The sequence below is a fragment of the Parasteatoda tepidariorum genome, chromosome 4 (genome assembly GCF_982258835.1).
Source record: "Parasteatoda tepidariorum strain Cologne lab strain chromosome 4, Ptep-v5.0, whole genome shotgun sequence".
In the NCBI taxonomy this organism is placed as follows: Eukaryota; Metazoa; Arthropoda; class Arachnida; order Araneae; family Theridiidae; genus Parasteatoda; species Parasteatoda tepidariorum.
Genome location: NC_141758.1, coordinates 8,408,720 through 8,431,705, shown reverse-complemented (window position 1 = coordinate 8,431,705; position 22,986 = coordinate 8,408,720). Strand labels below are relative to the sequence as shown.

Here is a 22,986-nt window from a genome sequence, read left to right as displayed (position 1 = left end):
ATCGAAAAGTGGGGTGCTAGGAAGTTATATATATATTTGGCGTCGTCCCAAAAAGATGTCAAGAACTGCCACCATAGAAGGAGGGAGAAAGTTAATACTCTAACTGCGAAATCGCCAACAGAGAAATACTTCTTTGTTAGCAGGGCAATTCCATGAAAAAGGGGAAAAGCATTGGGAAATTCAAATAAGAATAACGTTATTATTTTGGATGTTTTTTGAATTAGAAGGGATTGAAGTTTGATAATTTATAATAATTTCTTTTGAGAATTTAGTTTTTTAGTGTTGGTAACCCATTGAGCATAGGCATTTGCTTGTTCTGATTTGGGTGAAGAACATGGTCAGATTTTGAAAATCAGTAAATTAACATTATTTTCATTTCAAAATGTTCCAAAGAATAAATATTGCTTTTTACCCTTAATAGAAATATTGTGCGGTGTTAAAATAAGTTTTTGTTGTTAAATTCACTTAATTATATAAATTTCAACTAAACATTAATGCATGTAACGTAAGTTACCAAAAACTAGGAAACGTTTTTATTTGTAAAAAAGAACAAGTGATACAAAAGTAAGAATAATACTTTTTCTTTCTTAGAGGCTAACACTGAATAAGCAGCAATAGTTTTCTTTTCAAATATTACTTATTTATTGTTTTGTGCACTATTCAATATGTGTAACGTAAGTTACTGACATGCATGCAATGTAAGTTACCAATGTGAAATGATTCTATTTCTCTTGAAAATTGGCATATAAACTAAATAAGATGTATCCAGTTACAATACCAAAGTTTAAATAAATTATCACTGCCTTAAGATATTAATTTTAATGAAAATCTTTGCATTAAGTTATTAATTTGGGTGTTGGCATTCATATGTTTTCAAAATTGGACGAAATCTCTCGACAAGCACCAGGAGTTAAGGATGCAGTTATAATTAGAGATGTTAATGGTAGCAAAAAGAAAGTACAAGCACGGCATCTTCTTCATTCAGTTCGAGAAATGCACCAAATGTTTATGGAAGAAAATCCAGAATACAAAATTGGAAAAACTAAATTCTTTGAGCTCCGTCCAAAGCATGCCTTGCTTAGTAGCAAACTTCCAAGAAATGTTTATCTTTGTAAGTATCATGAAAAGTTGATTGACTAAGGAAGCCTTCAGCAAAATTCGTAATGTTCCGTCTTTCGAAATGTATTTCATGTTTAGAAAAAAAACAGATGAGTGCGAGTATCTAGAGCAGATGAGTGGAGTGTCTAGTCTGTTCTCAAAAGCTCCACAGATTAAAAACATTAAGATAATCTACCATTTAAAAGTACAAGAAGGCATACCAGAAGGGTTTTTTTAGTGAAAGATTTTGAAAAAGAAAATGATGAATCCAAGATAAAAGCTGGGGGGTGATATATGATTAGATGCGAGGACATGTTACATCCCGGTGTGGTAATGTCTGTTGAAGAGCAAGAATTTAAAGTCAATGTAATGGCTGCTGAAGGAATCTATTGTAAATGGCCAGAAAAAAAGAGATGAAATATTCTACCAGAAGGAAAACATGGTGAAAAGAATTGAGTCCCCTGCGCTAGTTAATAACAGGAAACTTTATAAGTTTACAGTTATGTGTGAATCAAATGTTTCTGAATTTACTTCATGTGCACTTTTTCTCCCTTGCATTATACTGTTTAAATATCTTGATTTGCATTTGTACATTATTGAAATAAAAGTTTGATACAAAGTGAATTTCGTAACGTAAGTTACTGTAACGTAAGTTACCCATATAGAAAATTATATTTAATTTATACCACACTAATTTTAGGTTTTTACACTGTTTAAATTGAAAAATATTAATTATTTTAATTCGATTCCTTTTGGTTCTGATTGTAATTTTTAGAAATCACTTTATTTCAATGTGTGTATTAGTATTATTCGTTTGCTTTTAAGTTCTCAGTGCAATAAAGTTTATGTGAATGTAACGTAAGTTACCGTGGAATAGCCCAGCAACTAATCAGAGAGAATAAGAAAAATGAAATAAAAACCGGATTCATTCGTCGTTTTTGAGTTAACTCGGTTCGCAAAGGTGTTTTTTTCCCTAACAGTTAATAGAAAATAATGTTTCTAGGAAACAGATTTGTTTTTAGTTGATTTCTGCCCAAAAAAGCAAAGATTGTTTTCGTTTTCATCTCCTTTAAAAATAAATAAAATTTGAATCTATTTATAAATTATTTATAATTTTCAAAGATTTTAGTATTTGAACACATGAACCTTTTATAAGTCTTAATTGTATTTTTAAAGTTGTTTTTAACTTCTTTATGAACATTTTATACTGAAACCGAAATTGCTTTATTTTAATTATATACAGAGTTGTACGGCAAATCACGAAAAAGTTCCAGTAAAATAATATTAAATATCTGGAAGAAATTATAATGCACACATTCACAAGGTTTTATATAATTCAATATATTTCTGGGTTTTTGTAATAGGAGAGATCAGTGAATGTTATGGGTCATTTTAAAAATTTTGAATGTTTAAGAATATCGAAAGATTCATTTCTTAAGAAATCATTTCATTCTACCAAGTATGTGACATACGTTTCCTCGTCTAGCTGAGTCTGTTTCGAACTTTTTAACCTTCGCAGTTAGGCTTTGAATGGTGGAAGTCAAACTGGCGCATACTGCCATTACTGTCTTTAAATACCTCTGGCACAAAAGGATTATTGTTAGCACGTGCAGCTAACTACGCAGTTTCTTCGAGGATGATAAACTTTTTGAGCTCTTAAAAGTCTTGCGGGTTTCTTGCCAAAACACCACGTAAAATTTTGGAGGTGCATGTTAAGCTTAAGAATGCTGAACAACATGTTCTTTCATTGGATCTCTTTTTTCGCGTGGTCACATTGACCAAAATCTAGAAGTTTACTTTTCTGTACAGCTCATGGCAAAATATATTTCGACTAGCATGTCTACTGACTGTTTAAAACTCATAAATTCAAAAATAGATGTGGAAAGAAAAATTTCTTTCCGTATTAATTTAGCAACTTATCTTTCAAACTAGTGGAGTCATTAATTTCTTTCCATACTCATTCATACACATTCTTTAACGTGAAGTCCGCAATGGAATGTTTTGAAGACACGGTTCCCAGTAGAACTCCGAAGTCAAGTATCACTAGTTGAGGTCAGTAAGGGGATGGGTGACCACTTGGATCAGTCTGCATAGGGATCGAGGGTGCGCGGTTTCGTTCCTCATTAAACTGTACCGTAAACTGCTCGACTTCGAGGAGGTCGTCGGGCTATCGAAGCAGATGTGCCATCACCTCTGCAGAGGATCAAAATTGCGATGGCATCCTCAAGATGCCTCAAAATTGCGATGGTCTTCGGGTCATCCTCGAGGATGTTTCCCAGACCGTCGCCAATAGTCCATTGAACAGCTCTGTAAATTATCCGCGATGTAAATTAAGTATCTATCTATCTTTACTTTCCTTTGTTCACCCCTTTCGAAGACCGGGTATTCAGTTAGTTATCAATAAAATACATAGCAGGAAAGTAGTTTGTTCTGTTTCCAAAAAATTCTCATATTTTTTTTCTACCCTAGTCTGTCGAAACAGCTACAAACGTCGTTTAAACACGTTTTGGTTTTGGCTCAATCAATATTTAAATTCCCCGAAGCAAAAAAGTTTGTTATAAATATTTTTCACTGAGAAGGGCATTTCAACTTTTTTAGAACTGATACGCGAAAACAATTTTGTGTAAAAAAAAAGTATAGACAATAAAACCAATAGTCTTACATATCGGCCAAAAATATTGACATGCATATGTTGTAATGGGTGTTATGAGATATAAGCATTTATGTAATTACTTTTCGTTACATAATCAATTTGAAATCAACAAAAATCAGTTGATGTTGTTCATACTGATTTCGAGATGTTGCAGCCATTTACGAAACACATTTCTTAAGTTTGCTTAGGTGAAACTGCTTTCAACTGAAATACAATTTTTAGCTGCACAGGATTCATAATCTTTGACAATACATCTATAAGTCTAGAAAAGAGAATAAAAATGTGGAACCAATAGAATGGTGAGACTCGCAACATATTCTATATAAACTATATTCAAAATAACTGCTCCCCTCCTCTAACCTGGGAGTGAGAAAATTCAATAATAGTTGTAAAACATTTTGACATTCAAGTTTGACCTAAAGGTCTCTTCAATTTGATCTGATCAATTAAGCCATTTCCTAGGGGGTCCTGATTTCTGAGAAACACTGTGACAACCCCTTTCCTCTTTGAAAAGGCGTTAATTACCTTTGACATTGGCCAAAACGAACAAGTGATGAAAGATTTGAATAGTAAAGAAAAGGAAGGAAGAACTATAAAATACTGTATTGCTTCGATTTTTACCGATTATAACTAAATTTGATTAAAGAGAATAAAATATGTTAATTTTAAAATTAATTTCTTTAAAAAAAATGCATTAGGGTATTCGATTTGTTTCGCAAAATTGGTTGTGAATGATGTAATTTTTTTTTTACAAGGGGTTTAAACCTATCGACTTTTCTTCAGTTAATGTTGATAAAGCTGAATAAATTTTATAATATATGCAAATTTTTTTCTGATTAATATTAAAATATAAAATAGGAATTCAAAATCGCCATGAAAATGTTTAATAGAAATAAATATTATTGACGCACTAGTAAGTATGCTTTTGTTTCGTAATTCATCATTGCGAAATTGAAGTATATTTTCCTCCCCCCCCACTTTCTTTCGGTTTTAGGTTGAGGGTTGACTTTTAACATTCCCCTGGTTTCAAACATTTTGTAGATGGGACTCCGGTTTGTTCAACCAAAATCTTGCTAAACCAAAATTTAATGCACATTATCATACCTCATGATTAATTATGTTTATGTTTCATAATTCATCATTGCGAAGTTGAAATATCATTTTGAATAGAAGTATTTATCCGTTTTTTCCCTTCCATTTTTAGAGGGGAGGAGATTCTAAAAGCCCTCCGGTGAAAATATTTTGCAGGCGGGTCTCCGGGTTGTACAATCAAGAGTTTGTTAACTCATAATTTACAGACCACATTAGTTAACAGACCACATTATGTCACAATTATACGCATGTTTTTTTTTGTTTTTGTTTTATAATTCATCATTGTGACCAGGAATTGAATGAGAATTTTGCGTGGAAGCATATTTTCTTCCTTTTTCCCCCCTATTTTTAGAGGGGACTGATTTGTAAGGAGTCTCTTGTTCTCAAAATTTTACAGGTGTGGCTCCAGTTTGTACACTCAAAAGCTTGTAAACTCAGAATTTTATGAAGGCTGAAAATGCAATTCACTATAGTTATTTAAATTGCGACACATTTTCGCAGCTTCATACTTATTCATTAAATAAAATTCTTCATAAATATTTTATTCATAATGTCAATAATAAAACAAATTACGACAAAATTTGTTTTAAAACTAGATTGATTGTTTTGAAAGGCTTTTTTATCTTGCTCAAAAGGGAGGCGCCAGCTTTTAGGTAGGCCGATCACTTCGGGTGGGGCTTTTGGGGTCATAAATATATATAAAAACTATATGCTGTGATGGGCTAAATACACAAGCCCGCGAAATTAAAGTTTCTGCAAAATACAAGAGAAGTAATTGTTGATTTATATGTTATTGGATGTGCTGATTTCGAAAACGACCTTCATTTTCCCCTATCACGTCAGGAATTTTTGTAAAATTGATATCGATATTTTTACTAAAATCGTATTTGAAAAGGTATTCTGTCAAACAATTTTGCATGTACTATCTGGTAACTGTCGTTTTTATTCATTTTGATCTACGAAAAATTGAATCTTGTGAAAGGAAATTAATTTTTGAGTGATCGGCTAATTTTTTATAGGTTAAAATGAATGAAAAATACTGTTGCCAGATCACACAAATCACCTCTGGTTGAGAGAAAAACAATAAGTTCCTTTAGTTTAAACTTTTTACATCAGTTTCTAGAAGAAAATCACCAACATACCATTATATTTTTATTAAGGTAACTTACGCAAAATTTTCGATTGTCCAAGATATAGCAAATATTGTATATGTGTAAGTGAAAGTTTGAAACAAAAAACAAAGCAAAAAAATTCTATTTCAGTGCATACTCGTTTTCCTGTGAAACTTATTTTTTATTATCTTATTTTACGCTTAATCTCAGGCATATCTCGCGTAAACATCCAACAGTAGTCGGTGAGCATGTTCTTGTCAAATCTTCCTTTATATTTATGCTCCATATCCCTGATATCTTGATGAAACCTTTCACTATGTTCTTTGCAGACTGCTCCTAAATTTTCGGGGGCAAAGCTCACAGGATAGTAAAGGGGAAATGCATTTTGACACTCATGGATCAACCCAAAGTTTTAAATTTGTCCACCATTTTGATTACAATTGCTTTATAGTCAGGATCCTTGTAGTGACCCAGAAATATTCCGACGACATCTTTGAAGATAATCCAAGCTTCTTTTTCGTTAATGTCATGTTAATCCCAAAATCTTTATTCTTCATTAGTTTGCTGATATCTGGACCAACAAAGATACTCTCTTTCAACTTGGCTTGGAATAAACCTGACCTGGAAACTTTTTGTACAAAGTGTTTGAAACAATAACCATCATTTGGAGCAGTCTTGAAAAACTGCTTTATTATACCTAATTTTATATGTAGCAACAATATTTTTTTGGACTGGGTCAAGATTTTGCCTTTCCTGCCATTCTTTTTTGACCCAATGTTGAGTCTTGTCACCGCTGTCCCACTCACAAATGAAACATAGGAACTTTATAAATCTACCTTGTTGACCAATAAGCATGAAGATAACTTTCAAATTACAGCAAATGGTCTAACTGCGATTGATATATTTTATTTTGTCCAGGACGAGAGCCATGTTTTCATAGAATTCTTTTACATATACCGAGTGTTCAACTGCGAAAGATGCGTACTGATTCCCATGATGAAGAAGGACAGCTCTGAGGCTTCTTTTTAAACTGTGAACAGCCTTCACTCATCTTTATCGCAGATGGCAATAAATTTGTTCATCAATCCATTAACATCAGAACAATAGACCAAATTCACCTCTTCATCAAAGTACTTAACAAATTCTTTTTCTCGATTCCTGTACCAATAAAAAGATGTTCCTTTGGGCATTAAGTCTTTTTCTTTCAGTCTAAAGCCTAACCATTCAGCTGCCACTTTCGAAAGGCCCAGATCTCTAGTCAGATCATCAAGTTCAACCTGAGAGAAGGACTAAGGTGAACCGGCTACAAATGGCTTATATTCGATATCGGAGTATTAAAGTTCTGGTTGTTCCGAGTCTGAAGAAATAACTGAAGGCAAAGGCTCATCAGATCCATGAGGTATTGCCGATGGAATGTTATCAGGATAAGATATTCTTTTTGATTTTGCCAATTATACCCAAGAACATGGCAAGAACAAAAATAACAATCATCAATTGGTTTTTAGGCTCCCTCCATGTCATAGGAATTCCAAATCGTGAAGTAGTCTTCTTTCCTCGGAGTCATAAGCGTAGATTATTGAGAAGCTGCACACAGACTTTATGAGGAGCCCATGATTTGTCCTGGTCTCCAAGTTTCATGGCAAACTACACGAGATAAAAATGCATTACATAGTTTGTAACACATTTTTAACAGCATGATCTTCACCGCCATGTTTCACTAAAAGCGCAGAGAAAAGCAGACGTTAAAAATGCTTCCGAAAAAAGACTCCCGATTACGCTTGCTAATATTCATAATAATATATAATAGAAGTCAGCAACCAAAAAAAAAAAAGAATTCCTTCGTCACTATTGGTAGAGAGATATTCTGACAGAGAGAGGGGCGGTGACAGGAAGATGTCATAAAGGGGTACTTTTGCAGATTTAACCAAAGTAAAATGTTAGTCAGAAAGAAGAGAAGAAATTCAAAAACTAAAATTTTATGGTAAATGTTCATAAAAATTCCAGTAAAATTGAATTTTTCATGAAAACGTGACGTGATGGAAATTTTTCAATGTTGTTTTTCATTTCAGCACCAAAAAATGCATAAAGTTCAGCTATCAGTCCCTTGTATTTTTTTCATCGCAGGCCTGTGATATTATTTATTCTAATGTGTTTGCTTTGTACTGTATTTATCCCAATGCTCTATGCCATTTTATGTTCTCACCCTTATGGATAGTCTAGACATAAACAACACAAACAATGTACACCTCACAATCTGTACTGGCTCGCCATTGCGGAGCTAACTTGACTGATCACGCCCCACCTCTGATCTATCTCACTTGTCACCAGGGGACGGGGCCGTGATGTGCCGTGGGACCAATGATGTTATATTTATTTAAAAAAATGTTTGATGTGGCTAATTATTACTTATTGTGATGTATTTGTCCTTAATGATGTTAGCTTTTTATGTTTAAACCCCGACAGTAGTCCAGTCATTCATTAATCAGTTTCTTCCCTTTTTTCAGATCCAAAAGAGAACAACGGCGATTAATCAACAAAACAAGCGGAACAGATGCAACACTCAACTAAACTTAGTAGTCATAATTATCTAGTCTTTTTCTTTCTGGGAACGCAATCTTTGGGATACGCAGTTATTGTTAAACAAGAGATCTAATAAACTTTTTTAATTATTTAGTGAACACCTCTAAATCTCCAAGTATCAGTTGGAAGACCTAACAAACAAACGCTGATTCTTCCAGAAGGAGGTGCGCCAATAAGAGGGATGTGTTCAAAAGGGAATGTGTTGTGTCGGGTCGAAAGGGAATGTACCATCATGTGCACAAAAAGGCCAACACTCCAAAGTGCTGTCAACAAATCAACCCATCTCACAGAACCTCTAAATTTTTGTAATTTTTCATATTTTTAATGAAAGCATATTGAATGCTAGCGATCCTTTTTTTTCGTGTCGGAGGCGCCAAATCTCCAAGTACGAATTGAGTGAAACATAGCACAAAGTGTAATGACACAATTACAATGCTAGAGGCGTCATGCTCATTTTTATGGAACCTGTCGCGAATATTGTGGGTGGGTGAAAACAAAACCAGGTTTCGTTTTTTTAAGAATTCCAGGTTTTTTAGATGATTTCTTTCTTCCAATGACTGCTTCATCTTAACTCTTCAATTTTCACCACAAACTTAAGGGTCAGTTTTAAGTTAACTGCAGTAACATAGCTAGTAATTTCTACGAAGTGTAACTTTAGAAGTAATTTTTTTAAAATTATATTATCATAGTATACACATAAATTCTAACTTAGTTTTAATTTTAATTTCATTCTATTCTAATTATAATTTTAAGTATAACTTTAATTTACTTTAATTTTGATCTTAATTTATAATTGTGTAACCTACCCCCTTAACTTACAGCAAGCCTAGACAAGGAACATAGTGGTCTGTGGGTCTGTTGGGTTGAAGGATCGGGTACTAGGTGCACGGGATCGTACACATAGCTTCTAAGTGGCCGCTGGTGCCGATGTGCCAGAGTCTTTTGGACCACTGATGTCTTGGGGCCAGTGATTTACGTAGAGGCCACTTCAACGTTGTAAACCCGCTACGCTGTCAGCTGGCCACGTGCGGTGACTGAACTGTTAGTTTCTGCCATGGGGGATCAGGGGATGCCTCCCAATGTGGTGACCTGAGTTCCAATTCCAGCAAATGGCAGATCGATATGAATTCCGTAGCCGGCTCGCATGCTGATGAAAATTATCCTCTATGAAATGAAAATTATCCACATAATAATATATCCACATAATAAAATATATAAATGATGAAAATTATCCACAGTGCTGATGAAAATTATCCTCTATGGTAGACCGATCATGGGTTACAGTTCCCTTGTCGTCAGGCTAACCGACAGAGGTTTTCGTGGTTTTCCTCTTCATGATACTCAAATGCGGTTTAGATCATCAAAAGGTCCGAGGATTTCCCTCAATAATCGATCCAGCAGTTCCCTTGCCTTCTAGATTGGGTTCAAAATGACGAGGCTACAGAGTTGAGCTTTTGTAGTCGCAAATTCAAAATTGGGACGGCTGTTCAACGACGGTTATTAAACTGTTAGTTTACAAATGCAGTAATGGATTTTTCAACTTATGGAATTTGCTGAGAAAATAAACTAAAATAAATAAAATAAACTATCAGACATTTCTTAAATAAAACAAGCGTAAAAGTGTTGTATTTTGTGTATGTGTGCAAATACAATAACATCATATTCTGCCGTATAAATTTTATGAAAGATGTCAGATCTCATAATACAAATTACTTTTAATCCCAAATGCCGTCAAAGACATATGGATAAACATTCAGTGCGTCTAGAAAAATAAATTATCAGACTTTAAGAGTGGTTTAATAATTTAACTGCTGAACAGTTGTTTTTTTCTGCTACGATTGTAACAGGTAAAAGGATTAGGAAATGAATTAATGTTTGTTTTAGAAGTGTAAGAAATGGTATAAAATCACAAGTCGAGAAGATATTGTTCACCACTAGATTTGTTTGCCAGAATTATTCTGTTCATCTATCAAAGGTAGGTTTGAAACGAAATATTCTTTTAACAATATTTTGCTTATCTGACATATCTTGAACGTATTTATTGTTCTAATATCTAATTTACTGAATTTAATATTTTTACTTTAAGCTCTCTTCTTGTTGCTTATTTTTAGATATTAGAGAGTATTTTTTTGTTAAGATTAAAGTTTTTTAAAACAAGTTTTTATTTCACATTTCTAATCTTTTAAATAAAATAATAATAGATAAATTCTCATCGAAATTTGTGTTATTTTTCTATTCTTTTTCCGAGTTGATTTTTTTAAAATATAAATCTGTTTATTTTCTAAAATTTACGGTCTTTCCTCACAAGTAAGGAGAGGGAGTATTTTCTGGGGAATATTTTTAGAAGAATTTTTTTTTTCTTAAATAACACGGTTTACATGAAAGTAATATGATATTTGTGTGCAATGTGTTGTTATTCATCGAAAAGTCCGTAAACTTGTAAAGTTCTTATCTGGAAATAATAAATAGAATCTTTTTCATGTAAGAACAAATATGACTTATCATAATTTTATCCATTAAATATTATTAGTCGTTAATTTCTATCTTTTCTTCAATTTTTCTATTTTCGTAAATTTCAATTTTTTTAACTTTTTTTCCATTTTTTATAATTTTAATCATTTTCCCATTTTTTTCTCAATTTTTTTAATTTGAATTGTTTTTTCCCTCATTTTTTTAAAATTTTCTTTAATTTCAATCGTTTTTTCATTTCCCCCCCCCATTTTTTTTTATTTTAATCGTTATTTATTGTTTCCCCATTTTCTTTAATTTCAATCGTTTCTACATTTTTTTTCCATTTAAATCGTTGCTTCTTTTTTTTTTTCATTTTCTTTAATTTCAATCATTCCTTTATCTTTTATTTTAATCGTTTCCTCTTTTTTTCCATTTTCTTTAATTTAAATCGTTTCTACATTTTTACATTCTTTTTAAATTTCAACTGTTTTTTTCCCTTCTTTCATATTTTCCTTAATTTTAATCATTTCTTCAATTCTTTCCCATTTTCTTCAATGTCAATCGTTTCAACATTCCTACCCATTTTTTTAAAAATTTCATCCCTTTTTTTTTCATATCTTCTATAATTTTAATCATTTCTTCAATTCTTCTCAATTTTTTTTAAAATTCCAATCGGTTCTTTATTTTCTCCCGTTTTCTTCTAATTTCAATCATTTCTTCATTTTTTTCATTTATTTATTAAATATTTTACATATTTACTAATAGTCTCATTTTTTACAAAAAAAAAAAAAACAGTTGATAGCCCATTTTTAAATTCCTTAAATATTTAATCGTTGCTTTTTTAAAAAAATCTGCTTATCTGTTAAATATTTATTCTGAAATGAATGATTAATTTATTGAAATGAAGTAATTATTTCTTTCATTCAACTGAATCTAAGAAACTGCTTACGAATTTTGAATCAATGTAGCTTATTTTTTCAATGCACAATCGTATCTTTCAATTAAATCGATATAAAAAGAATTCTCATACATTTCGGATTAGTGCAAATCATTTTTTTGTTTGTTATACAGTATATTTACAGTACAATTTTTTTACTACACAATCAACTAGATCCTATAAAATCGTAAGAATTTCGGATCCGTGAAAATTGTTTTTTGCTATTACGCAATCGTATTCTTGTACCAACTGTATGAATAAAAGAAATTATAAATTTTTGATCAATCTAATTTTTTGCAATTATTTAATAAACATGATCTGAAAAAACTTCCGAATGATTCATTTTTTGCAGTCTTTCAATCTACTGTTTCTAAAAAAAAACCTCACTAATTTCAGATCACTTCAAATGATTTTTTTTGACGAATGATTCATGCATTCTTTTAGTCAACTACATCTGAGAGAAATCTGAAGAATTTCAGAATAATGTGAAAAATTCATTATTTTGCAATAATGTAATCGTATCGTTCAATCTATCAGCTCTAAAAATCTCACAAAATTTCGGATAAGTTTAAATTGTTTATCAATCGTTTACTCATTTAACGTTTTCATATAATTTTGAAAATAGCACTCTTCATACTTCTTTATTCCATCCGTTCTATTCTATTTTTGATATTTTTTTTCTCCTTTTTTTCCTTTTTTCTCTTTTTTACCATTCATTTCTTATCGATTCACAACAAAAAATTATGTAAACTAAAATTCCATAAAAAAATTTTAAGTTATAAATTCAAAACATATAAAAATGCGGGACAATAATTAACTTTTAAACTTTGCTTTAAAAACAAACACTTGCAACTCGAGATGAAGAAGGCAGCCGCAATTTGCTGGTTGTCCATAAGCAACTAGACTGTCAACAAATCAGTTAAACTGGTTGTGTGTTAAAGGAACAGTTTTTAGGCTAGGTATTCGCGATCGCAACGAACTATAGGGGGCGTTGTTGTATGAGACGCATACCTGCGATTTCTATATGAACCGTCATTCAGTTACTCTGGAGACGTCGTTAATGTAGCGTGTAGCATTGCAACGTTCCTTCTTTAATGTGGCTTATTAAATTTAAAAAAGAAAAATGCTTGATATTCTTTCTTGTACAACCGAAAACAAAATGGTATCTCTTTTTATTAGAGAAAGAATATCCAAAACACATCGGAAAAATATTTGTACATTAACAGAAAAAAATATGTATATTCTTATAAGAGTTAAAACCTAATGCCCGAGAAATAGTATTACTAAATTTAATGATATAACATGAAAGGCCCATTTAAACTTTACATTCTATAGCTTTAAGAATCATATTACTTCAAAAATTAAAATGAACAAAAAGTATACATAAGCCTCATAATTTTATGAAATTTAATTTTGTAAACAAAGTTTTTAGACAACAATTTTTATCGAAAAATTTCAAGTTTCAATAAAAATCATTATTTAGAAACTAAGAAACGTAAAATAAAGAATGCTGACGAAACAAAAACAAAAAAACAATTCTTTTTTGTCGCCATTTTTAGTGCTACGAAAATTCGTCTTTGAGATTTGCCAAAAACAAAACAAGATGAAATTTTATTTTTTCAGGAGGGAAGTATTTTACCGAAAAAACGAAAATGTACCAATTCCCACAACATGAAACTTTATCTTGGTAAACGTACGTTTTGGAAATGTTATTTCATTTGGAATCTTATTTATCAGAGTTCATATGGCGATATGATTGTTTTGAATCTATGCTAAATTCTATATCAGCTCATTTTCCACCGAAATCCGATTGACTATTTTGATTTTAAATAAAGTGTTTTATTTTATGAATTGTCGCAAAAATTTTAAGTGTAGATTAGCGGCACTTAAAAACCGCCAAATCTGTAGCGGCGGTGGCGTTAATAATATTACTTCAAACATTGGAATATACAAGAAGTATACATAAACACATAATGTTATACCATTTAATTTTTCTAAAAAAGTATTTTGAGAACAATTTTTATCAAAAAATTATAAACTAAAAAGCGGAAAATAAAGAATTCTTAGGATAAAAAAACGATTTTAAGAATTCTTTACATTGAAATAAAAACTTTCTTTTTGTTTCTTTTTTTTATTATTCTTATAGTTCTTAATCAGACGTAAAAAACCATTCTGTAGAGAACCATCATCAAATGAAAAAAAAATATTTACAAGCAAATTTTTTATTGTAAAAATCATTGTACTTACCTGATTTATAATTCCCGGAGAATTCCAAAATGATAAGTTCCTTGTTTGAAAACTTTATTCTCAAATAATAGATACATAGTTTATCCCTTCATTACTTTTAGATAACATACTACACAGCAAAATTTTATAATTGATATGAATTTGAATATGTAGCTAAAAACAGAATAGCTGAATTCTAGTTGAACTTATTCTTTCAAAACTAAAAAATACTTACCAAGAAAACGATTTAAATTAATTAAGAATCAGCACAAATGGCACTATTTCAAGTAACTTGGATAATTTTTTATTGTTGTTTTCCGAATTATATGGATACAGAAATATATACTATTCTATAACGAAGAAGAATATGCTATAACTATTACAATTCTGTATGTTCTGAATTCATATTTATTCACTGGAATGACGAAAGCAATGTTGACTTCACTTTAATTCGTAATGAATTGAAGACAGAAGAAATGCATTTTACCTTAATACACACATCTGTAACAGTATCCGAAATCGGAAGTCATCAGTTGCAAGTTTGTTGATAATAGAAATTAAAAATTATTGAGGAATTTTTCTTCAAATGTTTGGCGTGTTCTGTTCCTGAAAGATTTACTGATATTCTGGAGATTTTTTTCAAGTTCTTCGGCCTTTTCCTTTAGGAAATTTTGTTTCTTATTTGCTGCTAAAAAATGGCGTCTGATTCTGTCAATGACTTTGATGGAACTAAATGAAAACGTGATAAATTAATGTCTGATATTTACAGGCTCCCGCTAGACGGCGTACTCGAGCGTTGCGATCGCGAATATTATAATGCTGAATCAATTTTTAAAGTGACGTCAAGCCTGAGTGACGATCCTGAATGGCTGCTGAATCATGGTATAAAGAAATGGCAACCAATCAGTTTCAACACACATACGTGACGTCACTCGCATGCAATTGAATACTTTTTAATTTTGAAGTAACATCATCAGGAAACAAAGAGAAAATAATTCGCGATCGCAACGCTTGAGTACGCCATCTAGCGGGAGCCTGTAAATATCAGACATTAATTTATCACGTTTTCATTTAGTTCCACCAAAATCATTGGCCATGACGGACGCCATTTTCTTAGCAGCAAATAAAAATCACAATTTCCCTAAGGAAAAGCTGAAGAACTTGAAAAACTAACCAGAACACCAAACATTGAACAGAACACGCCAAGCATTTGAAGAACAATTTCTGCATAATTTTTACCTTTCTATTACCAACAACATAACTTAAAATTTGATGATCCTTTTGCTGTTACAGATGTGTATATTACGGTAAAATAATTTTTTCTGTCTTCAATTCATTACAAATTAAAATGAAGTCAACATTGCTTTCGTCATTCCAATAAATAAATGTGAATTCAGAACGTCAAGAACTGCAACAGTTATAGAATATTCTTCTTTGTTATAAAACAGTATATATTTCTGTATCTATATAATTCGGAAAACAACAATAAAGAATCAACCAAATTACTTGAAATAGTGTCATTTGTGCTGATGATTAATAAATTTTTTATCGTTTTCTTGGTAAGTAATTTTTAGTTTTGAAAGAATAGATAATTTCAACTAGAATTCAGCTGTTCTGTTTCTTAGCTACATATTCAAATTCATATCGAGATCTTACAATTATAAAATTTTGATGTGTGGTATGTTATCAAAAAGTAATAAAGGGATAATCTATGTACATATTATTTGAAAATAAAACTTTCAAACGAAGAACATTTCATTTGGAACTCTGCGGATTTATAAAGAAGGTAAGTGTTATGATTTTTATAATAAAAAATTAGCAAGTAAAATTTTTTTTCTTATTTGATGATAGTTCTCTACAGAATGGTTTTTTACGTCTGATTAAGAACGATAAGAATAATAAGAAAAGAAACAGTATGAAAGTTTTTATCTCAATGTAAAGAATTCTTAAAATCGTTTTTTATCCAAAGAATTATTTATTTTCCGTTTTATAGTTTATAACTTTTTGATAAAAATAGTTGTCAAAATACTTTTTTTGAAATTATAAATGGTATAACATTATGTGTTTATGTATACTTCCTGCATATTCTAATGTTTCAAGTAATATGATTCAGAAAAGTATGAATAAAAATTCGGTACTTATATTAATGCCACAGCAGCTACAGATTAGGCGGTTTTTAAGTGCCGCCTATCTACACCTAAAATTTTTGTGTCAAATCATAAAATGAAACACTTTATTTAAAATCAAAGTAGTTTATCGGATTTCGGTGGACAATGGGCAAAATATTTCGCTCCTGAAAAAATAAAATTGCATCTTGTTCCATTTTTGGCAAATCCCAAAGACACATTTTCGTAGCACTAAAAAATGGTAACAAAAATCGAAGAACAAATCATTTTGGAATTCTTCTGACTTATAAAGCTGATAAGTGTTAATTTTTATAAAATAAAATTTTTTACTTTTAAGTAGTTTTTTTCTTATTTGATGATAGTTTTCTACAGAATGGTTTTCTGCGTCCGATTATGAATCAAAAAAGAAAAAACATGAAAGTTGTTTATTTTAATGTAAGAAATTTTTAGAATTGGTTTTTTCTTTCTTGCTTTGTATCGTAAGCATTCTTTATCTTACGTTTTTTAGTTTCTAAATAATGATTTTTATTGAAACTTGAAATTTTTTGATAAAAATTGTTGTCAAAAAACTTTTTTTACTAAATTAAATTTCATACAATAACGAGGCTTATGTATAATTTTTGTTCATTTTAATTTTTGAAGTAATATGATTCTTAAAACTATGGAATATAAAGTTTAAATAGGCCTTTTATATTATATCATTAAATTTAGTAAAACTATTTCTCGGGGATTAGGTTTTAACTCTTATAAGAGTATACATATTTTTTTCTGTTAATGTGCAAATATTTTTTCGATGTGTTTTGGATGTTCCTTCTCTAAAAAAAAGAGATACCATTTTGTTTTCGTTTGCATAAGAAAGGATATTAAACATTTTTCTTTTTAAATTAAATTAACCACGATAAAGAAGGAACGCTGCAATGATGCTACAAGCTACATTAAAGACGTCTTTAGAGTAAATGAATGATTGTTCATATAGAAATCACAGGTATTAGTGTCATACATATGTTTACATACAACAACGCCCCCTATAGTTCGTTGCGATTGCGAATTTTAACAATTGTGGAAGTTGGCGAGCAGGGAAAAGATCCTCGTAATATAGAAAAAATATCATTTGCTTTCAAATTATTAACTACTTTCTTTTGTTTCATGATAGAGGGAAGAGAAGATGAAGACTTTTATCATTTTGCTTGTTCTCAGCGTCTTTGCCGTCGCTTTTGCTGGTCAGCCATCAGCATGCACAGTTCAACGACAAATGGTTAGAAAGTCAGGTAAGAGATTGAAAAGAAATATTTTTTTTGAGATAAACAAAATATTTGAAATTTTGTAAACATTAACTAGTTTTTCAAAGTCAACCTTTTAATGGCTCTATCATTACGTAACATATGAATGTATTTACTGCCTAATAAAATTATAATTCGAAAGTAGTTTTAATTTTTAAGTTGCATAATGTAGGCATCATTTTGAGTTATATTGCTTAAATGAAAATTTTCTTTTGACTGTTTTCCGTAGGCTTTGTCGTCACATGAAATAACGTTTAATGTCCGAATAATTTTCCATTTTTATAACTGCTTTCTAATTCTCTCGAGTGAATACTTAATGCCCTCACTTATCTGCCACGTAAGGAGTGGTAGGAAGAAGGCGATCAATCATTTCAGTTTATGATACGATGCACTCATGTATTTTTTTTTTTTTGGCTTAGGTATTATTTTTAAAGGTGCAGACAAGTGTACATGTATGCATGCAAACGTATACGTTCTATATACTCTTGCGCATTCAAGCAGAAATGTGCTAAACTATAAATATCATTTTTAAAAAAAATTCTGTAGCCAATCTTAGGATGAGAAAATTATTCCGGGTTCGAAATCTCCTCACCCGAATCAGGTTAAATCAAGTATAAAGAAAAAAAAGTAGAAGTACTAAGGGATAAAAAAAGAATCTGGTAGTAAAATCAGTCGTAGATATCTAGACCAAAAAGAAATAGTTCTGCACGTATGTTATAATAGCAATAATTTTTGGTATTCAAAGGTTTTTCACTCTTTTGTAAAAACAATCCACTTCTTTTTCTCTTTCATTGTGCAAACATCGTTGTTTAAAATTAATGTATTCAAATTTACTCAAATAAAACTTATCCAGAATTCAACCCTTCATTTATGTAAAGATTGAATCTTTCTGAATACGTGAAAATATTAGGGACTGGAAAGTAACGTCATTTTGGTGCATTTGATATTTGTTATCAAGATTTTAAAGATATTGAATATAAAAATAACGGACCCTAAATAACTTTGTATCTGACAAATGGATCTTCACGTTCTAAGACTCAATCTTAGAGGTAACCTCAAATGTACTAATTAGTATAGACGGAGCTGTGATGGCTCAGTTGGTTTTCGTAGTTTTTCTCTCCATGTAACGAAAATGCGGGTTAGTTCCATGAAAAAGTTATCCACGAAGGTAAATTTCTCTCAATATTTGACACAGGAGTTCCCTTGTCTTCTGGGTTGTGTTCAAAATGACAAGGCAGAGGAGTTGACCATGGGTAATCGTAAAAACAGAATTGAGTCGGCTGTTCAACGACGGTAATAAAATAAAATTAGTGTAGACGATGTTTTAAGTTACGAAATCAAACACGAAACATACTTTCCATAAATAAAAGTTTTCAATTCATATGCGATATACGTGAGAGAAAAATTAACATTAAGGGGTTCAAACTTTCAACTACTCTCCTAAATTATAGGATTGCTGTTACCACCCTTAATTCGAATTTACCGAAAAAAGGTATGTTTATTATGATAAAGTAAGTTTTTGTGCCTCATTTCGTAACTTAAAATATAACTTGTTCCAGTTGTTGTTGTAATTGGCCATTAAGGCAGAAGGGGTGCGGTTGTTTCCACTGGCACCATCTATGGCCAAGAATTTGACTTCTCCCACACCCATACGGCACACCCGTTTATAGGGTGAACCTATTCATACATTCACCTGAACCAGAGAACGATCCATCTCATATTCAGTACCCCCAGAGATATTGGTTGGCTATGGAAACTTGGAGGACTTTGTGACTCGACAGTTTTTACTTGTACCAGTCACCATTTTATGCACGGGGACTCTTCAGCCGGCTGGATTCGAACTCCCGTTCAAACGAGCGTGAGTCCAGCGCCCTGATAACCAGGCTATCTCGGCCATTAACAGGGTTCCCACGGTCCTTGAGAATTTTAAAAAGTGGTAATAAAAATAAAAGAAATTTTGACATTTTTATTTCTGTGTAGCCACCACTAAAAGATGTTTTCTAAAAAATATATATATTCACGAAAATTTCAGCACTTTACGATGAAAAAGCATATTAAAACAAAAAAATATATTGTAGCTCCACCCTAAATTTACTACCACTTTTTAAATTTTTCAAGGACCGCGGGAACCCTGATTAAGTTCCAGTTAATTAACATATTTAAGGTTAGGCCCTAAGACTATTAAGATTGAGTTTGAATACTTGAATATCCAATCATTAAATTAAACATTATTCGCGGTGTTAATTTTTTTTTTCTTTGCGAACTGTACTTGAATAATTTTTACTTTTAAAAATCTGTAGCTTTAACAGCAAAACATCGATTTTTTTTTGATTTTTTAATATTTTCAACCGGATCAATGCTTTTCCAAAAATCTGACTGCTAATTCTTATTGACAGGTGACAAAAGCGCTTTCATGCCAAGATGCGCGCCAAATGGTGATTATGCTAAAGAGCAGTGCAGACCAAACAAGGATGGAATTCTGTTCTGCTGGTGTGCCAACAAAGAGGGCGTTATGCAAACAAAATCTAAACAAGGACACCAAAAATGCTAATAGTACGCAGCATGAAAATCATTGTGAAATAAACTTTGAATTTTAAAACAAATATTTGTCTTTCTTATACAATTGTAACTTTTGTGGTCCTTTCTGGTGGTAGAGTCCTGCAGTGAACTAATCGTAAACACAAGGTTCTCAGTTGAACACCGAAGTTAAGCATCAATGGCTGCGGTTGGTAAGCGGGTGGGCGACCACTTTGATCAGTCTGCGTAGGGATCGAGGGTATGCGGTATCGGTCCTCGTTAAACTGTAGCACCGCAAAGCGGAAGAGCTGATCTAGTTCCCACACAAGCAACATCTCCATTCGGAGCTCCAAAAAATCGCTAATAAAAGCGTTAAATATCTATTTGTTCTACCCAATTCTTAATAAAAACTGCATGTAACACCCCAAGGCATCCCTGGTGAGTCTTTTCCGGCCTCTGGGAGGCCCCTTTTTCCGTTTTCAAGTTTTAGATTTCCGATGTTCCATTGATTTAGGCTTAGAGTGACAGATCGCTATTTTAACATGTCATCCACTGCAAGTGGTAATCATTGCTATCTTTGGCTTAAACTTTCATTAACTTATCGACTCTTTTTCAAATTTAAAGCATTTCATTTCAATCCTCCATGTGATTCTCTATTCAAATATATTAACTTTTTATTTTCCGGTGATCTGGTACTCTAATTATCAGTATCTTTAAATTTTTTGACGCTCCTAGGTATAGGCTATCGCTAAGTTAAAATTAGTATTTTGTAAACTCTGACTTTGGACACTCAAATTCTTATCTTAACGTTTTTATTTCTATTGAAATTTTTTATATGTTGTTTCCCCAAATGTTTTCAATTGTCCGCCACCCTGTTTTTAATTTTTCACCCATCCTTTGACTTTATATTAAATTTCAAAGAGACATCACTTTCCCATGTTAATGGTGTTCTATTCTCCATAACAAAATATAAACAATCTCTATGATCGCAAACACAGTTAAGTGCTTTAAATCACGCCATATCCATAATTCTTTAATCAATTAAATTTATAATCGACATTATTCATTTTAATAGCTTTTCCTATTCCATGCTGTTTTTAAGTTAATACCAGAGTCATTGTTTACAAACCTTTATTATATTGATTCTATCAGACATTTGCTGTCTTATCTTCATTTTTATTTCTTTTTACATAGATTAGGGCCCTTTTATTTATCTCTAAGTGTTTTTTTAAATTATGTATCATTATATTACTGTCAATATTGTCTCCGAGTGCTTTATTTTGATTTTTCTTTGCATTTTTACAATGTTTTTTCTCAAATAACAAAGCTCAAGTTAGATTTACATACTCATATATAGCTTAAGGCCATCTAGCAATATTTTGCATCAGCCAACCAGAAGATTTTGGATACTAACAGCCAATGGAATACCCAGGTCAACTCATCTGCAGCAGTACTTATTAATACTTCGGTTTGTTTACTCTCACCATTTTAAGCACTTAGAAATTGCTTGCTAACATAGCGATGGCCTATCCTCTCTTTATTCGTACATTTATTGATATAACTTTTCACGGCCTCGTACCAGTTGTTATCTACTATTGCATCTTATTTATTTAGCACTAAATTTGATATATAGTTAACTGTCTTAAATTATCATATATGTTTCTAGTTAAATTTTCATTAGGCAACTTTTAGTACTTGTATGCCATCGCCAGTGTATCCATTAATGACTGATCATTCTGCTTCAACCAATTAAGTTTCCTCACTCTGCCTAGCTCCGCCTTCATTGTTTCCTGCATTCTATCAGGTTTTCAGCACATCTAATACGCATTTATCCTCCCACACCTCTTTTTTCTGGCGGTGACATACCTTTTCAATGGAGCATCGGTTCTCAATTAACTTCTACTCTGGGTTTTCTCAGGGGCCAGGCTTTGACTCACCATTGCCACTCTTTTTAATTTGTATTTTTACATTAACTAACGTTTTTAAAGCCCTCTGTTTACCCTTTCTGCTTACATATTGACTACCTTCTTTCATGGCTAATTCACGAGTTACAGACAATTTTCAAAATCCTGCAAGATCAACAAGATCCCAACGTAGAGTTACACAAAGCTTTAAAAGAGTTGACTATAATATCTCACTCACAGAAACTCCTTCCAGATCAAAAAATTCTCATCGAAAAGATAATAAAACCATACAATGTCCTGATACTAATACATCACCTTCAGTAATCGTTGATCTCACTTCTGTCTATGAACATACTTTCCGGTAGCCAACGACTGCATCATCAGTGATACTCCAACTTCTACCAACAAAAATACCTCCATCATGTCACAGACTAAAACGGATATAGAACGCCTTCTACAAATAATAGAGAAAAACATCAACTACAGCAATCATAAGGAAATATTCCTTCCGCAAGAACCACGATCTGCTTGTATCAACGTAATTCAACAAATAAGGAAGATGACTTCGGAACAAAAAACTCATGACTTGGTAAACTCTAGAAACTTCCAAACATCTTTGGACAAGAAAATTGACTACATACGAATAAAACTTGATGACTTTTCATTAAATGTTCACTCCTCAAACCCACTAAATCAGATTGAAGAGAATCTAAAGACCATCAACGCAAGACTCGAAAAATTAGAAAATACCACCTCTTTCAATGTTGATGTTCCACGAGTAATAATACCACCAAAACCAATAATAGTAAAACCACAGGAAGACTGCTCCACAACTGATATTGTGGAAAGGCTGATGCAGGAAGAACCTAAACTGCCCGTGAAAAAAGTCCATAGAAACAGCAAGATGCTAGAACTAAAGTTTCATAACAATCAACATAAAGAAACGGTCTTCTCAACCTTACAAAAGACAGGCATCCAATATCACGACAAAGACGTAAAGTTGTTCTCCC

General features: G+C 31.8%; 1 protein-coding gene and 1 long non-coding RNA gene across 3 annotated transcripts in view; one reads left to right on the top strand and one right to left on the bottom strand.

Annotated features, from left to right (window-relative positions):
- The window catches only part of LOC122270104 (calcitonin gene-related peptide type 1 receptor-like), a 264,250-nt gene that overhangs the window by 79,004 nt on the left and 162,260 nt on the right, over window positions 1-22,986 (bottom strand). The gene's annotated exons all lie outside the window — the stretch shown is intronic.
- LOC147810626 (uncharacterized) lies at window positions 10,370-20,158 on the top strand. Its single transcript, XR_015432932.1, has 3 exons — window positions 10,370-10,510; window positions 17,429-17,543; window positions 19,952-20,158. It is a non-coding gene; the product is annotated as an uncharacterized LOC147810626 (long non-coding RNA).